Here is a 19,280-nt window from a genome sequence, read left to right as displayed (position 1 = left end):
GACAGATGCTTACATTTTCAGTGCATCTTTGTTTTGTGAATGACGGCTTGCTGGCACGTTGCGCAGACTCTGATTAGAGGAAGTTATACAAATCACTGCTGACTGTCAGTTCTGGGTGTCCTGGCTTGCAAAAGCCAACAATTGTCTCAATAATATGTCAAACAATAGGTGAAAGCACAGGAAAGTTGAACAGATGGAAGCTCAACATATAGCATCTCATATCTGTCTCAGACTAAATAAACAAATTACTTTAAATACTCGTACGAGTTCATATTTGCACCGCTGCCACTCAAAATGACAGAAATGAAACTTTTTTTTTTTTAATACTGGAGTTGCAGTGACTTATATATAGTTATAGTTGTAGCTATAAACAGTCAGGTGAACTTAAAAGCTTTTCTTCTTGTAATTTATTATAAAGATATCATTGCAGCTGTTACCAGAAAACTAAAACAGATTGCCAACTCTGGAACCAAAGGATTTCTCTCAGGCGTCATCAACAGAGCAAAAGCGTTTACACACTGGATATACAGTAGGCCTCTACAGTAAGTCACTGTCACCAGGTCTCAGGGCGCCTCTGAAGCCATAGATCAGCGGTTGACATGACAAAGGAACAAATGACTTCCAGACATTCAGAGTATTCGTTCCAAAGTACACAGACCATCTGTAAGTTAATTTCCCATTTGTGGGCTATGAAAACATCTAACAACACAACTAGAATGGCACCTACACCTTATGTGTATTACAAAGTGGGTACCATGTGCCACACAAGGCAAATTTATTTCACTCTTTTGACTGTGGAGCAAGAAGACTCCAAACAGAGAGTGGAAATTATTATTATTATTATTAAGAGTTAATCCACCGGTTTTTATCCATCTCTGGGGGCAGCCATTTTGTCACTTCTGTCAACTAAAAATGACATCACAACTCTTCAGGGCTCAGATAACGACCAATCATGGCTGATCAGTTTTCTGAAGCTGAGACGTGATTGTTCGTTACCTGAGCCCTGAACATATGTGATGTCATTTTCAGTCGCCAGAGGTGACAAAATGGTCGCCCCCTGAGATGGCTAAAAACGGATGGATTTCTCATATTCCAAAAACGCACTATTACAGTTATTAATTATCAGAATGCCGTGTTTCAAATAGAGGGCCTGCATACAACATATTCTTGGAAAAAATATGTTTGGGTTGACTTCCGCTTTAATATTCAATATGTAACAGGCTTTGCTCTGATTGGATAGCTGCTCGCTAGCATTATTTATGATTTTGTCAGCCTTTTTTTCCAGTTCAGATAGGCAAAAATCTTTAATCCTTTGCGGCAAAGATGCCTAACTGTGTTTTTTGTGTTATTATCAAGTACAATTGTTGTTGTTAGTCAAATCATTCTGTGACTGCGAGGTATACAATAGAAATGGTCAGACAGGTACTATTTCAAGACTCAGCGACAGGATTCGATTCTAAATCAAAAATATCAGACGTTGAGCACCCATATGATCATCCAGGTGGAGGCGTTGGCCGTCCACCTGAAAATCGAATTCAACACAATCCTACAGGCCTTGTTACAAATGTTCAATAAATTAAAAGTCAGAGCATTTGAAACTTTAAATCAGACTTCTGTGGGCCAAAATATAATACATATTATAATACAAATGATTAGTCTATCACCAAAACGACCAAAGTTTGGCGGAAATAGGTTACAATATGTAGTCTGTGCGCACATTGACATTGGGGAACCTGTGACATGCATGTTTGACTCGTGTGAGCGTTACGTGACGTGCTGAAGTGTGATAGAATTTCCATTCCCCAGAATAGTGTGAAGTTTGGCCTAAGATTGACATTTTGAAATGTGACCCATACTGTGGGCGTAGCTGACATAATATTTGAAGATTTTGTTGCTAACTGTTTGGAGACCAGCACAACACACACTCAACAAAAACACACTAGTGGAAGAGGCCAACCTCCTGGTTCATCCTGAGCTCCACAGTTTTCGACATTATAGGAGACGGGCCTTCACCATAATCCCTCCGCTATGGAAAGGGAGAGAAAAGGACTGCTCAGGGAGCTTCTGTAAAGACAAGAAACTCCCCGCAGGGACAAGACTTCAATAAAACCTCTTTGTTCCCCCGTGAGTGCTACAGCTCAGGTCCCCATCAATGACTAGCTTTGGTTTTTCCAAATATCCCGTGGACACTTGCTCCACAAGCTCTTTGGTGGAGCTGTATAGACTGGCTTCAGAATGCATTCTCAGTCAAAATGTATTCTACGGAGGAATGCTCACTTGAAATAATCATCTTTCCTTCATTCTTTTCATGAACTTATATTTGTTGATTCCATTCCAATAAAACTTGGATTCAAACTCATCACATCTGTATTGAAATCTCAGTGCATGTTATTTTAAAGTTGTTGTTATCCTTTCGGCTTTTCCCCTCAGGGGTCGCCACAGCGAACCAAGTGCACGCACGATTCGCAATTGACATTTATTTTAAAAGACTGTCAGGAATTCAAGGGACTTTTAGCAATGACCTATTTGATGTTAAATTGACATTTGAATTAAACTGGTATAAAAATCGAGTATCAGAGTCATATTTTTTATTTATCTTTCAAGTAAAAATTTCCAACCAAATCAGCATTGATGGGGTTTGACCTCTTGCTGTGTTGTGTGCTAGGTGTGCTGTGAAGTTGACTTAATATTCATATTAAAAAAAATGCACTGCCAACATGGCAGGTTAAACATTGATACATAATGTACATTTTATAAATTGCTTTTCCTGGCACGTAGGCTCGAGCCAATCCTGGCTGACACTGGGTCGAGAGGCGGGGTACACACTGACAAGTCAAACACTGAAATGTATTTAATATTTGAGCTGCAAAGGCGTTCATTGATTATTGATGGATTTGACTATGAATATTACTACACTTACTTAAAAGCGCGCTTTGTTGAAAATGAACAAGTCATACTAAAAGTGTTGTGAACTGTTCAAATTTGGGATCGAGTTCTATTGTAACTTGCCGGTCACACAGAGTAAATGATACTTGTCAGCTAAAATATTGCTATAAAACAAGTCTGTACTGTGAATTCTGACTCTGTAAATTCCCGTCAAACAACACTGCTGCTGGTTTCATTTGGCCCACGTGGTAAAAATCATAAATTCTTTGCAGGTAGAAAGATTCAAACACTAAGGTAGTGTGTAATTAAAAATGACTTATTTTATTATCAATGTGAGTTTGAAGATGACTTTTTTTCATTCCTGAGGGATAAACATGATAGTGTTTATGCAAGACTATAAGTGGTCTGGGCTTGAACATGAACACGTTTCCAATCAGCACTTTTGTCTTTTGGAAGCACTTGTAAATCCTAGGAGGATTTTTATGTGCCGGCATGAATTATATCACTATTTGTTCTACTGTTAAATGTTGCGTGATTCTCTGTAATAAAACATCCGTGGTCAGTCAGGTAAATTAACCATGACAAGAGACTAAAGAATATGCTCATCGATATCATTTTCATGGAAATGACTTTTGTTAATGATTCTTCACATGACTGCGTTTACTTCTATTGGATACTTCAGCATAAGAGGCTGGCCAGGCCGACAAGAGAACAATGGAGCAGGTAAATATTTGATCCGTCTTTGGTCTCTGCTGTGTCTAGTTGTCAATATGAGTTGAGGCTGAGATGCACAAAATGGACTTGCGATGCTTAAACAGCTTGTGTGACTCACAGGAAGATTTGAATGGATCTATAAATGTTTACAATTCCTCTGTTAGAGGCATAGCAGCTTCTAGCCCGGTTTTAGGTTTGCTGAGGCTCTACTAAATTGAATCCCAGAACCCCTTAAATAAAGATGATATTATTCCATTTTTATGTATGTCATTTTAAAAGAAGGTAGAAAAGTGTACTAATCGTACAGTACTTGGATGAAATGTAATATTTTCACGACAAAACTACAGCACCCCATTTGCCTGAAAAATTGTTTGTTTCCCGATCAATTAAATATTTTGCAAGTTTTAACGTTAATTTACAGAACCGAAAGAGATTAACAACATTCATGTTTTTTGGGGTTTTTTTTTTGCAGATTTGTTATTATTTACCTTTTTGATGATTTAGGTGCAAAATTGTGATGGTCCAAAACACTGAACACACATTCTACCTAAGAATTCTCCTTTGACTATTATTCCAAAAAGGAAAAAAAATGTATACCATTTACATAATTAACACATACATACAAATATGTGTCCAAGAGGCGGGTACTCTCTCACAATTTTAACAATCCATCCATTATTGAAATTATTTAAATGCTTAAAAGCTCCAGCAATAAATATGTCTGAAGGTTTAACATGTTATTTACCTGAGATAATTATAAAAACACAATGTATTTTTTGTATTATTATTAAATGTATTATTTTTTTTCACAAACGTTTGTTACCAAAAGCCAGGAATGACCTCAATTCGGATAACCTCGTAACCCATTTCTTGGTAGCTTTAACTCATCAGTATGGTTAGTTTTTTGCCCAAAATGGATGAAAATCTTGCCCCAACATTCTGGGATCAAATCCTCAACCCAGTGCGCTCGGTATAAATAACCCAGCACTGGCTTGATCCTTTCGGACGCTGGGTTAGCTGCTTCACCTAATTTGGGTTACCCAGCAGTTAAAGAGCGTTCAGAGGAAGAACAATCCAATCCTAACCTGGAACCCGAAGTCTCTTTCTTCAACCCCCTACAAGGTTATTTTCATAATATAAGCCACCTAACTCAAATCAAATCATAATGAAGTGATTATCAGGTGGTATATGGGCAATTAAATTATAGCGTTTGGTACCACTGACAGTCTGCTTGCAGGCAGGAGTGCAACCACGAGGATTAGAGTCACTGTCATTAAGAGAAAGGGTAGAGGGGCGCACAGGAAATGCTTGCTGCCCCACGCGGGCAAGTCGGAGGCTTGTGCTGCACAAGCCGGGAATCGTCAGAAACAAGGAAAACGCAAGGTCAATAGAGCAGAGCGGAGAAAAGCCGAGGTCAAGCACAAAGAGGCGCCAACATATGGAGATACGTAAGAAAAACAAGAAAACACCATCATAAAAACTCATATCGCACTATATCAGTCCAAGTTGTTTTTATGATTGAACATATCAGGACTTTGATTTGTGAAGTAACGTTGTGCTCCTGGCTGGAGGGAATCAGCCAGAGGAGGCTGGAGCAAAGGTGCTCATAAATCATCTGGCCTGGCCGTGGCTGCTCTGACACATTGCTCAGGCATGTGGACAAGGAGGAAGTCCACTAGTTTGATTCTCTGGTATTTTACTCCTTGTAAGACCGAGCCGCTTTCTGCCTCATTGGGCTCCTTGAGCGGCAGCAGCGGCTCGGGAGGTGGTAATTGATTTTGGCAGGGGAGATTTTGCATACAGTTTGAGTAACATGGAAACGGAGCCCAGCTTCATGCTTGATATGGCCATTAAAAGGATCAGTGCCATTTCAATAGCAGAGAATGGAGAGATGGTCTCCAGGTCTGTTTTTGGCTGCATCTTTCATGTGATTTCATTTCTCATCTAAACAAAGCCAGGCCTGACAGGACACACAAGAGAGTTGAATATTATCTGTGGAGGAAAAACAGGTAGATTTCACAACCACTGTCGAGAAAGTCTTTGTGAAACTTAGCATTAATGAGCTATATTTGATTTGACATTATGCGGTGAACCCCCGCTACTGTCGCTGATTGCACTCCTGCTATGTCGCAGATATTGAAGTGATCCTTTTTTCCTTTTTGTGTACAGAACAGACAAGCCTGAATTTAGACTTGCACGCCTTCAGTGCAGTATCACATTATGGAAGTAGATGCAGCATATTTAGGAAAGAAGCTCAGAAGGTCCACTTCAGAGCTGCAGCCATTGATCCCACAGAGCAGAGAGAATGCCTGTGAATAATATTGTACTGTATGGTTTGGTCAAACCTTTTTATGTTTAAATATTACAATATAATGTTGCATTTTCATTTGCTGAATGGGGATGCTGCCATGTGTGATAAAGTAGCAATTTAAAGTGCTAATATCTAGCCTGGCTATGGCTTTGAATATTTTATGTTAGCGCTACGCAAGGGTAGTTTTGTACATATATGGTTTGGTTGAATATTTTTGTGGTTAATTATGCAATCTTTCATTCTATTTTGTTTTGTGTGTCAGTTTTGCAGTTATCTGCAACTGGGGATGACAATTGAACATCTTGAAGAAGCACTCTTTGAAGGACTAGACACACGCAAGCAGACTCACAGATGAAAGGCACATGCGTGCACACAAACTCTACGGTATGTAATACACTATGAGCCTGTTTTATTCATTTTATGCTTACACGCAGTTATTTTGTATTCAAATAGATTTGCAACGTGTTAAAAAGTAGGTCATTTTCAATTCTTATGTGTTTTTATTCAGTGTTTCGACATTGCAGATTTTCACCTATGTGCAAAATATTCCGTACATAAATGGGGATTCTCGAATTGATTTCAATGTGGAATGCTGTCAACTTTCTATCCGTCCATCCATTCATTATTTTCCACCACGTTCCATATCAAAGCCAGAGTCAATTCACTTTGACAAAAGGGTACACTATGGACACTATAAAATCGATCAACATCATAAATTGACTGTTGAGGATGTTTGCAACATTCTTAACGGCCATACAAGTGAGTACAGAAAAAGTCAGCCCATGGTTAAAATAATGATTAAAATCCTGCATAAACATGTTTTTAACATGAATGACAAGCGATGAGGGGGGATTGAGTTGAGTTGCAGATATATATTATAAGTACCGGTATTTCATTTTTTTTAAATTAACTGTCACAATTTTGAAGTCGGATTCATGTATCTTCTACCATCAGAGGCATCAATTCATTTGTAGTTGAGGCCTACATGCTTGCAAACCTCAGCAACTTCTCAGGCACATTAAACAGTTTAGCCAAAATTATTAAACAGAACAGATCAGATTACTTCTACCTCCATTATTTCATTAAGGGGCAAATTCCAAATCTATGTTTTTGGTCAAACTGCATTGCAAAAAACATTGAGTTAAATTTTGGTGGTACCATTGTATTTTTTGACATGACAAACCTGGATCTTGATAGGAATTCAGTGCCTCCCAAAAATGTACCTAAATATTCTCCTCTATGAAATCTCTGATTATCTGTCCCTTTCACCCTATTTTGTGTCAGTTACAAACAGACGTTCAACATGGATGGAAACAGGTAACAGAAAGTGCTTGTAACACAGACATTAAATAGTTCGTCTGGTCCAGGGCCAACAATGATTAAAGCAAAATGGCAAGCAGGGTCGCTCATGTGGGAACCATCTCGTGTGCCCCGTTCGTAGAGGGTCAAAGCTTCTCCCCTGAGTCAGGGACACAGGCAAAATGCTAACTTGCACTATACAACCCCAAACGACTGTCACAAGAGAAACTGTGACGTGATTCTTGCATCTCTGGTGTGTATGTGTTGTGTAGTCCAAACAAAATTGTTGTATATATAACAAATAAAAGCCTGTCATTTTACAAGGTGTGATAATTGCATTCTGAAATGGCAACAGATGACAAATTTAGTCAACTTTCACAGCTTTGTACCGAGAGTGACGAAGTGGAGTACTGAGTCCGAGCACGCATGGATAGAGAGCAGGATTTCAAAGTATTCTAATGCATTTCTAATGGTCTCCATCCCTCCATTCATCCACGCATCTGTTAAAGCTGCTTGAGTGGCGTGTGTGCGCTAACCTTGACCGCAGAAGGCCAATTGACAGAGTGTGCACAAGAGTGGCCGCGAGAAGCAAACACACTCAATTCTATAAGAATTTCCATTCTTTGAAACGCGCCTCATGCAAACACACCACCCAAAAGGACGCGGATTCCAAATCTGGCAAAACCTCCAGGTTACAGTAGATGGAAAGGAATATCTGGGAAATACAGCAAGGATGACAGATTCGGGATTCGCGCCACAGTCCTCATCAAAGAGACTTCAGAAAGCAAAAGCGAAATGTAGATGGACACACAGCTGCACCTAGTTGAGAAACTGAGTTGATTTAATCTGAGTTAAACTTGATCTAATTTAAAGCAAATCTGGCCCTTGTGTGATTGAAGTGCAGCACAACCTGAGAGAATGAAACTGATAAGGATAACGGACATTCTGGAAGCCTTAGGGCAAAATTCCCCTCTCCTGTTTTCCATAATGTTAAAATGTTAAGTTAGCAAACACTCTAAACCCATCGGTCTGAAGTTTGTTCAAAATATCTATAAATTGTATAAAATTTGTATGAATGGATAGAGTGAGGACAGTAATATTCTGATAGTAATTCTGGAAATAATGTTCTGATCAGTATTTTTTAATTCATTAAGGTACAAGGATTTGTGGCACAAGAAGGTTACTGCCGTACTTACTGTTTTTCATTTGATGGTTTTATATTTAAATTCACACATTTTTTTCTGTATCTTTTTATGACTCCATTGCTGTGTTAGTGGTTACGTTTCCATGGACAGAATGTGTTCAATCCGATCAGAGTTCGGATAAAAATTATGATCAGGTGCACTGTTTTTATGGACACTGAAAATATTGATCCGATTAGGACTTGTGTGTAGTTCATGCATCACACTTTTAATTACTTTGACGTGCGCAGATTGAGCAAATATAATACGGAATGGATTTGATCGGGCCATAATTGTCTGAATGTGGTGTGTACGTGTAGCATTTTTATTACGATAAGGCTTTCAATCCGAAATGTGCCCATGTAAACGTACCCATTGTTGGTTTGTGGTAGACCTGTGAGGGACAACTAGCGACCACACTCTGAGTGACCCCTTGATTAACTAGGACTACCAGGATTCTGAAACTATTAGAACTACAAGAGCGGTCATTTTGACAGATTGCCTAATCTCAAACTGTTGGACACAAATAAAAGAGCAACTTGTACTATATTTGTATAAAGTGTCTCACAAGTCATTCGCCACAAAAAACGACAGAGAGAAGTTTTTAGAACCGCAATGTAGTTACCAAATAAGATAGTGATTAGCTTCGCTTCAAGTTCTTCAGCTGTTTCTCATCTTATGGTCTTTGAGTCCGTTTTTACGTGATAGTGATCTCATGAAACAACAGTCACTGCCCAAGTACTGTTCTAATTGAAATCACGAATAAACCAAGAACACACGGAATACCCGTATGTTGTTTTTATCAGATAGCTTAAACCAAGGGTGCATCAGAAGGATACTTGTGAAGGCTTGGCTATGAAAAAATTCCAAGATGGGTGCTGGCAAGTGCTGCTCTCACCGAAATACGGCAGAGTCAGGAGGGAAGTTAACGATACACAGCCGTTCCAATTTACAAGAAGACTCACATTCTTAGGAAGAATGATCACGCGTATGTTCTTAGGAAGACCGTACTAGACGAAGAACCTTCTTCTTCTCCTCATTCACAGGCAGTCTGGAAGCCCATTGGTAGCATGCTGCCTCAAATCTGTGTAAGTCTCACAAAAAGACATCTGGGATAACTCGCGATTGTCGATGAAGATATGTGTGTGGTGTATTTTTTTGGACACTTGACGATATTTTGCTCGTCACGTTTGGGCTCTCTCACATTTTAAGAATTGGTTAAGATGTCAGAAATCAACTTGCTGTATCTCTCCTATGACTGTTCACAATTTGAATCTGTAACTTTAACGACCGGTAACTAACTTTATGACCTTGGAACTTATTCTGTTTCCTTTTTTTTTCTCTGTGGGAAAATGTGTTTCCAAGTGAGACGCTCTGACTGGCCATGGTCAAATGCCTCTGGCCCAGTGTCCAGCTCATAGCCAGTGATTGCTCAGCAGCAAGTAATTGTGCCACTCTGGCATGAAAGGACATCAGGAAATCCCCCCAACAAAACGCCCGTCACACTGGAATGTTGGCATTTCACTGGTACAGTACTTCGATCGCTCGGAGTAGTCAAGCTCGGGTGCCATGCGATGTGCCGAAGAATGCTAGATGGCGATGTGAAGTGAAGGGAAGAGAAGGCGTGGCAAGTCCATGATGTTATGACGTGGCAATGGGCCGCCAAGGTTACAGCACGCTTGCGGAGGGGACGAGGGGGTCAGCAGTCAGTGCGCTTGTGCTAATCCTCAGTTGGCAGGCCGAAGAGAAGTGCGAGGGCCTCCACGCTCAGGAGGCCGTCCATCACTGTAAAGTGCTCTGTGTCCTTGCTGTCAAATGCACTTAGGAAGTGAGGGGTGTTGCACATTTGCACGGCCATGCTTAAGTATGTGATAAGAGGCTTATAATGCAGAAGTCATGTTTCTTTCCAAGTTTCATCTAACAGAAGTGCAGTCATTTTGTACAAAATACATCATTCTTGGTGGAATACATGATTTTTACGGTTTAAACATGACGCAAGGAACACTTCACATAAATTCCTCATATAGGCCTGATAAGTTCTAGAATGGGTTTGTCATGAAAAGCTGTCGTCACAGATGTTATGCCTTAAACCAGGTATCTGCCACTGCAATCTATGTATGCTAATGGGCGCTGACAGCTCTGAATTGCGCTGCGCGAGGATCGAGACGCGAAATCTTGAGGGGATCCATTTGTGCTGGAATGCACAGCGATCAAACCTTCGAGGCACAGACTTTGGTTTCACCACAGAGGAAGGAGAAATGGAAGGAAAAGGCCCAGCAAGAGGAAATAGCAGGTCACACAACTTCATCTTCATTTACCAACGTCTGACACTCTGATCGGAGCAAGGGAGTGCAAACTGTAATTGTAAACGTAAGTCATGGCAAAAAATTTCCAGTGCACTGGACTCATTTGTCAGAGACTTGAGATTGTGTTCACATGTGAATGTTGTTTTATAGTCTTCAAAGATTTAAAAGGCCTCATGAGATATTAATAATACGTGCAAAAAAGGACATTAAATGTCTTGTTCCAAGCCAATTTGGTGGTTAAGGGGACTTTAACTCTTTATTTTATAGGACACTCGTTGAAATACTACATGGAAATTTTGTCTTACGTCTAGAAACAAATTACAGTGGGAGAGTAGAGTACTACATTACAACATCATTTTGTGACTTTATCTTTAATTCTAATAATATGTTCGTACAAACCACTGACATCATACTACACTTTAGTTCTATAGCTTTCATCATTATGATTGCTGATACTAACTGTTCAAAAAGTTGTCATATATTTGAAAAAAAAAAAAAAACTTTCTTTTGAGAAATCAGTGAATGTTAAAATTCCTATGTGAACCCAAACACAACTGCACACCAACACGTACAGTATAATTACAGGGGAAATTAGTATGATTATGAGGGAAATACAAGGCCAATTTTACATCAGCGCTACTGGGGGGCCACATAGAGGTGTGTGTATATATATATATATATATATATATATATATATATATATATATATATATATATATATATATACATATATATACATATATATACATACATGTGTTTTCCATGAAAAACGGGGGTCCCCCCAAAAAATTTTAAAAATCTTCGAACGGTTTGGATGTTCACTTAATCCGACCCCAATTTTTTTTTTTTTTTTAATTTAAATAAATTGAGGACCCGCTCACAGTATGAGCATAGGCCACATTCAGTTGCCTATCCCTGGTATAATAATAATTATGTAACATCATAAAATATTTGTTAAAGCGATTCTGGTTGATAATTGAAGGGTGGACTAACAAGGTGGCTTCGGTATGAGATTCTTTCTAAGAAACACATTCCAATACAAACACAAAACACATTTAACTGCTCATACCGATGATGGTGTTGAGTTGCTAAACTATTTCATTTTCTGTGAAACTTGTACTAAAGTGTGAACTTGACAAGATCCTCAACAGTAGACATTTTTATTGCCCAAGACAGAATGTTATACCACATACAGCATTTTGCTCCAAGCCAATGCAAATTCTCTTGCTGGTTGCAGGTTTCTTTTGTGGGTTAATACTTGGCTCACTCACACATACTGATGAATGCAAACGCACACACGGCTTCACAATACGAACCTGCCTAGCAAGACTGCTGCTGTCACTCTGCTGGGCCCCTCCACAAAATCACACAAGGCTCTGAAAGGACAAATGTTTGTTTCCCTCTGCAGAATTAATGAGGGCATCAGCTAGTTGCCGCCTCCCGCCCGAGCAACAGAATGTACCCCGCACTTTCTCTGCCTGGGCTTGAAAGTGAGGAGTAAATATTAGCAGTGGAGTATTTATAAAGAGCTGGAAATGTGCAACCCACACTGGGGCAATGAAAGGGGCAGCAGGGGTAATGAGGAGAAATGAGGAGAGAAAGGCTCCACAGGCAGAACAACTGCAATTTGTGTGCTAATTGCTTTAATGCGTCACACCTACTTGCTCCTTGTAATGGTCCTCTTGTTCTACACCTTCAAGTAAAGGTTGTTGTCACACAAATGGTGTCCATTACACATTCAGACACTCCATGGAAAATATCCATGCGCAAGACTATGCGCCACTTTTCCACCTATTGCAGAGCGTTAGACTTCTTCTGACATTTGATTAAATGGTCGAGAATTCCGACTGTGTTTCTCCAGATGCGGCATCCCTAGTTGGGCGTTTGTAGTTTGGGTAAATTTCCGCATTCTGCTTTTTCTCCATATAAAGATGACATTTCTTTTGTGTGCTGCCAGCAAATTCGATACAGTTTGACCACACTGAAATGGAGTTCCCTGAGTACAGTGGTTTGTGTGATGGAGTCTCTTAAATGTGTTCACTGTGGGGTTTATCATGTTTCAAGCAGCCCACGCAAGGAGTCGAAGAATGTTGAATTGCTGTTATCGGTGACAGAATAGATGAGCAAGATAAAAGCCAGAAGAAGAAGCAAATAATTTGTGGATCGGGTGATAATGACCATTTGCGGTGAGCTAGTCATTTTGTTCATTGTATCACTGTTTGTGTGATAATATATAAATAGTAATATTGTTTGGTTACGTATTGATGCGCCACTGGTGTGAAACCGGGTTGAATGTACCGCACGCGCTGTTCTATATTATAAAAGTCTGTTGCCCGGTTGGGATTAAGCATATAAAGTGTGTCCTCATGTGAAAATAGAACGAACTTAAACATGATGGCAGCGGTTGTGGACTCGGTCTGAAGTGTAGGTGCGTAGAAGTTTTCTCCCGGCGAAGAGTGCCGTTATCCACGTGTGAATATAGAACAAACTTAAACAGTTTGAGGCTCAACTTAATAATTAGAAAAGCAAAAGAAAGCAAGGCAAATGCATCTTAAAATGATCAATCCATAATTATTCAACAGTTTGGTTTCAAATGTTTTTCCTGATTATTAAGATGATATTATTAACTATATGATCAGACACTATCATAAGAGAATAGAATAACTACCGGTTCATCCTTTATATCTTTATCGATATATCCATTCATTTCAACATCGCTTATCCTCATTTGGTAGCCGTTCAAAATCACATGTGGCACATGAATATCATTCCCTGTTTAATTTTCAGTAGCTGTTTAAAAAAATGGTGTCCGTGCCACATACCGTAGATTTTGTTTGGATGTTATCAAAACAGAAGAAAAGGTTACTCATATACAGTATTGCCATTGCGCATGTCACCACTCAGATGATTCACAAATCCGTTTCCCCCTGCAAACAGTGCTAATCGCGTCTAATGACTTTGGGGTCTGCCCTTCCCATTTAGACCACTGCCAAATAAATTGTATTACCTCACTCAGGCTGAGAAATATGGAAACCATTAAACGGGATGGTGGGGGGAAGTATCAGTGCCTCTGGCTACCATTCAAAATCACTCTTATAACGTAGAGTCGACACAATTATAAAAAAAATAAAATTAGAAAGAAGTGGCTATATATTCACAGGCACATTTGTTTACACACGTCCTTTTTGGGGGTGAGGAATGACTCTGTTGTTGTGAGTTGTTACGAGAAAAATGATTCCGAACTTCATTTGGACAACTTCAGAGAACTTTTAATTAGATTGGGGGATTTGGGCTGTTAAAGACAACCCTCTATATGTCTGCAGCTGCGGCTGTGGAAGGAAGTGGAGAAACTATTTTAGCACTTGAGCATGAGCTTGTCAGCATGTTCCAGTGCTCAACCTGAATTGTCGGGGTTATCCAAATACTGAAACAAGGCTGAATAGCGATCACATGCGCACTAAAAGAAACAAGAGGAAATCAAATGAATCTCACATTCAACCTTGTGAGCAAATTGACAATGGGAACCAATTTTTTTATTAGCGATAAACAAGATCCAACATCTGTTCTTAATGGATCGATGTAGGTTACAGCAGCTTTTCAACAATAGCACATTTGTTGTCAAAAAATGGAATGCAAAAGGCTTGGTTGTCCACAAATCAAGCATAACCGTTAATTAAGACAGAGCACACCAAAGCTTGTGTTTCCCAATTTCGGTCCCATGAAGCTCGTAAAATGAATCCACTGGTTCTCAGATACATAAAAACTTCAATAAATGTAATTGCAACAAACATCTGTAACTCATAATACGATTGTAAATCTGAAGAAAACATGCAAAACCATGTAAAAATGTTATTACCGGTAACTGTTTTTCAAATGGGATATGAATTATATTAAATCTTTTGTAACATGACTTTTCTCAATAGTTTTCCTTTTTCTGCCACCATATTTTCTATGGGCTATTTTCAATCCATTCTTTTGTATGTGACAAATTCGGCAGCATATACAGGTAAGTCTACAGCCCAACCGATCAATGCTGGCAGATTTAATCAGCGGATATCAGAAATTATAAAATCTTGTGATTTTTAACAGTTTTTTTTACACATCAGAATATACAGTAACAACATAAGAGACAAAGATAATGACATTCAAATGACATTTTCCCACTCCCCCTCAAAAACAACAACAACAAAAAACCTGCTGATTTTTGTCCATTTTCTCTCTGTTGTAAAGTGAAACAAATACTAACGGACAAAGTAATGTCCAGCCATCCATTATCTATACCGCTTATCCTCACAAGGGTCGTTCGCGGGCGTGCTGGAGCCTATCCCAGCTGTCTTCGGGCAATAGGACAGAGTAATGTAAAACAGCCAATTGTTCTGCCTGTAATTCATATCTAAGTGTTGTTACAAGTGTTGTAAGGGACAAAACAAAACAGTTTTTATTCATTACATATTTTATTATTTTTATTAATCCATACCATATTTTTTTTTAATTAATTTGAACATTTTCCTGCCAAATATTGGAAAGGGCATCAGCCTAAAAAAAATTTTTTAAATCATATTGGTCGGGCTCTGGTTAAAACAAAAATCATTGACACCATATCCAGAGATGGAAAATTCAGGTCCAGAAAGTAGAAACCCTGCCACAGTTTGACTTGAGCCACAGGTGCTTCTAATCAAATGACCTCGTTTACCTGCTGGTTGAGTAGAAGCACCTGTGGCTAATGCCAGACTGTGGCAGGGTTTTTACTTTCTGGACCTGGATAGCTTAGTTTTGAGTTTTCTTCTGGCTTGAAATCACATTGAAAAGTGACAAATTACTTCTTATGCACATTTCATTATTTATATTTGACATTTTGGAAATTATTCAAAATGCGTTTTAAGGAAACTAAATAATATCTAGTGACACAATGTCAATAAGCCTTCCATAAAACTGTGTCATGATCACCATTCAACAGGTTAAAAACCGCTTGATGTCAAAATGTGTCCGGGTTATGAATGATTTTGGACTAAAATGAAGCTACTAACAGTTACAGTAAAGGAAAAACATTTTCACGCAGGGTGGTGAAAGGCAAAGGCAATCGCCCTGATGCCTTAAGTGATGTGCGGTCGCTGTTGGGGTGCAAGCTGCTCCATTTATCAAATCATGAGGCTCGATCGCAATGCAGCTCAGAGCATTTTTCACCATCTCACTGTCAGGCCCGTGAGAGTGGTGAAAATCCTCTGGGATATATTAGCACCAGATATGCTAGCTTTAGCAGCACACAAGTCCACTAACATATACTTACTTTAAATCCAGCGCCTTCCAAATACGTTCCTTAAGTTCTTTGGTTGCTTCCTTATCTCTTTGAATTACACGCTGATGTTGACATAGTTGAACTCAGCCAGACATTGCCTATGCCGTTACTCTCTGACTTTATCCTCTTTCAGTGTGTTAGCTGTTATTCTCGCTGGCTTTGTTAGCTCGTCCACTAAGGGAGCAAACCGTTGGCTTCCCCCCCACCATCCCCCTACTCCAGAAAAGATTTACTGTGATTACCCAGACCAGTGTTTACTTTTCCCAGCGTACTTAACTCTCTATTTCTTTTATTCAAATTAATTCAAGTCCACTCATTCTCTTCCTTGGCAATTTTCATCTTGATGATCCTTCATTGCGACCGTGTAAATAGATCACTGAATCTGGGAGAAGTAAAACGAAGTTTTGTCTGGAAAATGACTTATTTTTATTCAAAACATGTCATGTGATGTTGGTTTCCTTTAAGATAAAGTGTTTCTTCTTCAATAGATCGTGGACATCAAAAAACAATAAATGACTTCAGGTCAGTTTCACATAACAGGGTAAAGATACAGCATGGAAACTTGGATTGGATGAATTAGCTCATTTGTCTATATAAGGCAAATGTTTTAAGATGTCCACCATGCTGACATTAGGCTATAAATATTTTTCAATGTTATACAAAATACACAATCCAAGATGTAACACAAAACAACTAACAACACAAACAGTGCTAGCTAGCCCAGCATTTTAAAATTTTTGTTGCAGCAAAATGGTTAATAGCAGCAAAACTGTTGTCATTATATACCTTTGTTAAAAAGATCTGCAATGTTTTGAAATTAAATTACTCATCCTTTGATGATGCGGGTCTTAGGTGGAGAGAACACAAAAGTGGGAATATCAGAATGTTTTCAACATTTTCAACATAACATTTTAAACTGTTATATCCTGTAAGTCATGTGATAAATGTGCAGAGTGAGGATTTTATATCATGAGATGTTATCACAAGTTGATGTTATCATAAGAATTATAACAAAATAGCCAGAAAAACATGTCCATAAATGACAAAAATGTATCCACAAGCTGAAAATATTTTTCATGTACAAAGTACATAAGTTTAAAAGATCAGCATAAGAGCTGCAAGCACACCAAGTTAGTTAGTTTGCTGCAGATGACAAATGACGATAGACACGATAGTAGAAGAACGACACAATATAATCTTTTCTATCATCGTCCCAATATATATCGTCATATCGCCCAGCTCTATAGCTAGGTAATAAAGTAAAACATCAATGATTTTTCAAGATTTGAACCAAATCAAATCATTTTTAGTTTATGTGGACAAATGCATTTGAGATCTAATATTTATGATAAAATATCAAAAGGTAAATAATCTTGTGACACAAAATTCTTCAATTTCAATTTCAGCATTTTACCTGGTATAAACCAACTGACAAACTGAGTGAGTTTGGGAAAGCTGCATTAGAGTATAGTGTAGCTATTATTGAAAGAAATGTTGCTGTCTACAAATAGCAGAATAATTCTAATACCTTACATTCTTTCAACGGTAAGTGACCCAATTAGTTTCTATGTGCACTGTAAACTCCTGGAAGTGTCACATATTCTGTTCATTGGCCCACTGTTGGTTTGTTTAATGTTAGCTTTTTAGGAACGTGCATGCTTTGCATCATTTACTATCTCCCAGCAACACTCTTAAGAACACACACACACACACACATACCCACACACGCACACACACTCACAACTAAAACAAAAACAAAAAAGGCCTTCAACAGGACATACTGCCAGGGTCCTATTTAAAGGCTTGAGGGTGAGGGTGGGGGTGGGGGTCTACAAAAGTCCATTTACAGTACGGGTCAGTACATCTGAATGCCTTTACTACTCCAGCCAAATTCTTTGTCTCCCTCATTCAGAGCAAATTATCTCGAGCGCTCCCAGCACAAAGGCAATTGGTATTATATTGTCCAGGCTGACATTAACCCCTGATATTTTCACTGCTGTCCATTAACATACTTTTTACCTTCTCTATAACCAGGCAATTCCCACAGAACAAGAGGTCACACCGACTATGAAGAGATACTTAGGGACTGTCAAACAATGACATGTCGAAAGAAAATAAGTACAGCGGTGATTAATCCCAGTCCTTTTTACATTTTTACTTTGTTTTGTCTTCATTCTGGACAAAAATGCGCTTTACAACCCAGATGAGGGTTGGTCCATGCAGCTGTATTTTACCTGATCCCGGACTAAATGGCAGCCCATTCATGTCTCAGTGACTCAGACAGCTGCTCTTCCGCTCAGCTCCAGCGTTGTGTTGACAGACACAAAAATGAAGGAATGTGGACCAAATTAATGTTAACAACCAGGATTGTTATGTTTGCACAAGGAGTCCTCAACATGAAATATTGTGTGGACTGCGTTGGAGTGAGCTAGGGTTAGTCTGAGGTGAAATGAATAGTTGCACGGCTTAATGATAACAATGGTTGCTCAGAGGGTCACCTGACCAGGTTCTCTATAAAAACAGTTCCGCCCTAATCTTGATGGTGTGATGAAATGCACCGTGTGTCATATTTATCTTTTGGACCTGGTAGTGATAAATTGTGTTAGAATTTATTTGAATAGTGGCACAGGCAGAGATTTGGGCATCATCACAATTTTCTCCTGTTTGCCTTTGATGGTATCCATCTGTGGTGGCTTCACAAAATAATGCTTGCGGAGTTACAGTGAAATTTGGGTTGAATTTCTATGTGTGACAGCAGTGCTTAACTTTAAATCTCATGACAAGACTTTGTTTGGTTCAAGTTCTTACAGTATATTGGACTGTGCCTTAAAGTGGAAGTCAACCCGTGAAAAATCTTTACAATAATATGGTCTATGCGCCTTCACTAGTCTAACCACGGCATTCTGATTAATATTTGTGTAATATGAGTTATTAAGCAGCAAAATCCACACATTTTTAGCCATCTCGGCTGTGGCCATTTTGTCATTTCCGTCGAGTGAAAATGACATCATAGTTGCTCAGGGCTCAGGTAACGACCAATCATGGCTCACCTGTTTTCTGAAGCTGAACCGTGATTGGTTGAACAACTGTGATGTCATTTCCAGTCCACGGCAAGTGACAAAATGGCCGCCCCCTGATTTGATTAAAAACGGGTGGCTTTTGCTTATTGACTCATATTCCACAAACGCAATTGTAATCAGAATGCCGTTAATGTTTAGAAAATTTGGGGGTTGCCTTCCTCTTTCAAAGCTTTTGCACAGACAAACAGTGCGTAAACCTATTATCTC

Source organism: Filicampus tigris, chromosome 17 (assembly GCF_054856515.1).
Source record: "Filicampus tigris isolate MCC_2025a chromosome 17, RoL_Ftig_1.0, whole genome shotgun sequence".
In the NCBI taxonomy this organism is placed as follows: Eukaryota; Metazoa; Chordata; class Actinopteri; order Syngnathiformes; family Syngnathidae; genus Filicampus; species Filicampus tigris.
Note: the sequence above shows the minus strand (reverse complement) of the source record.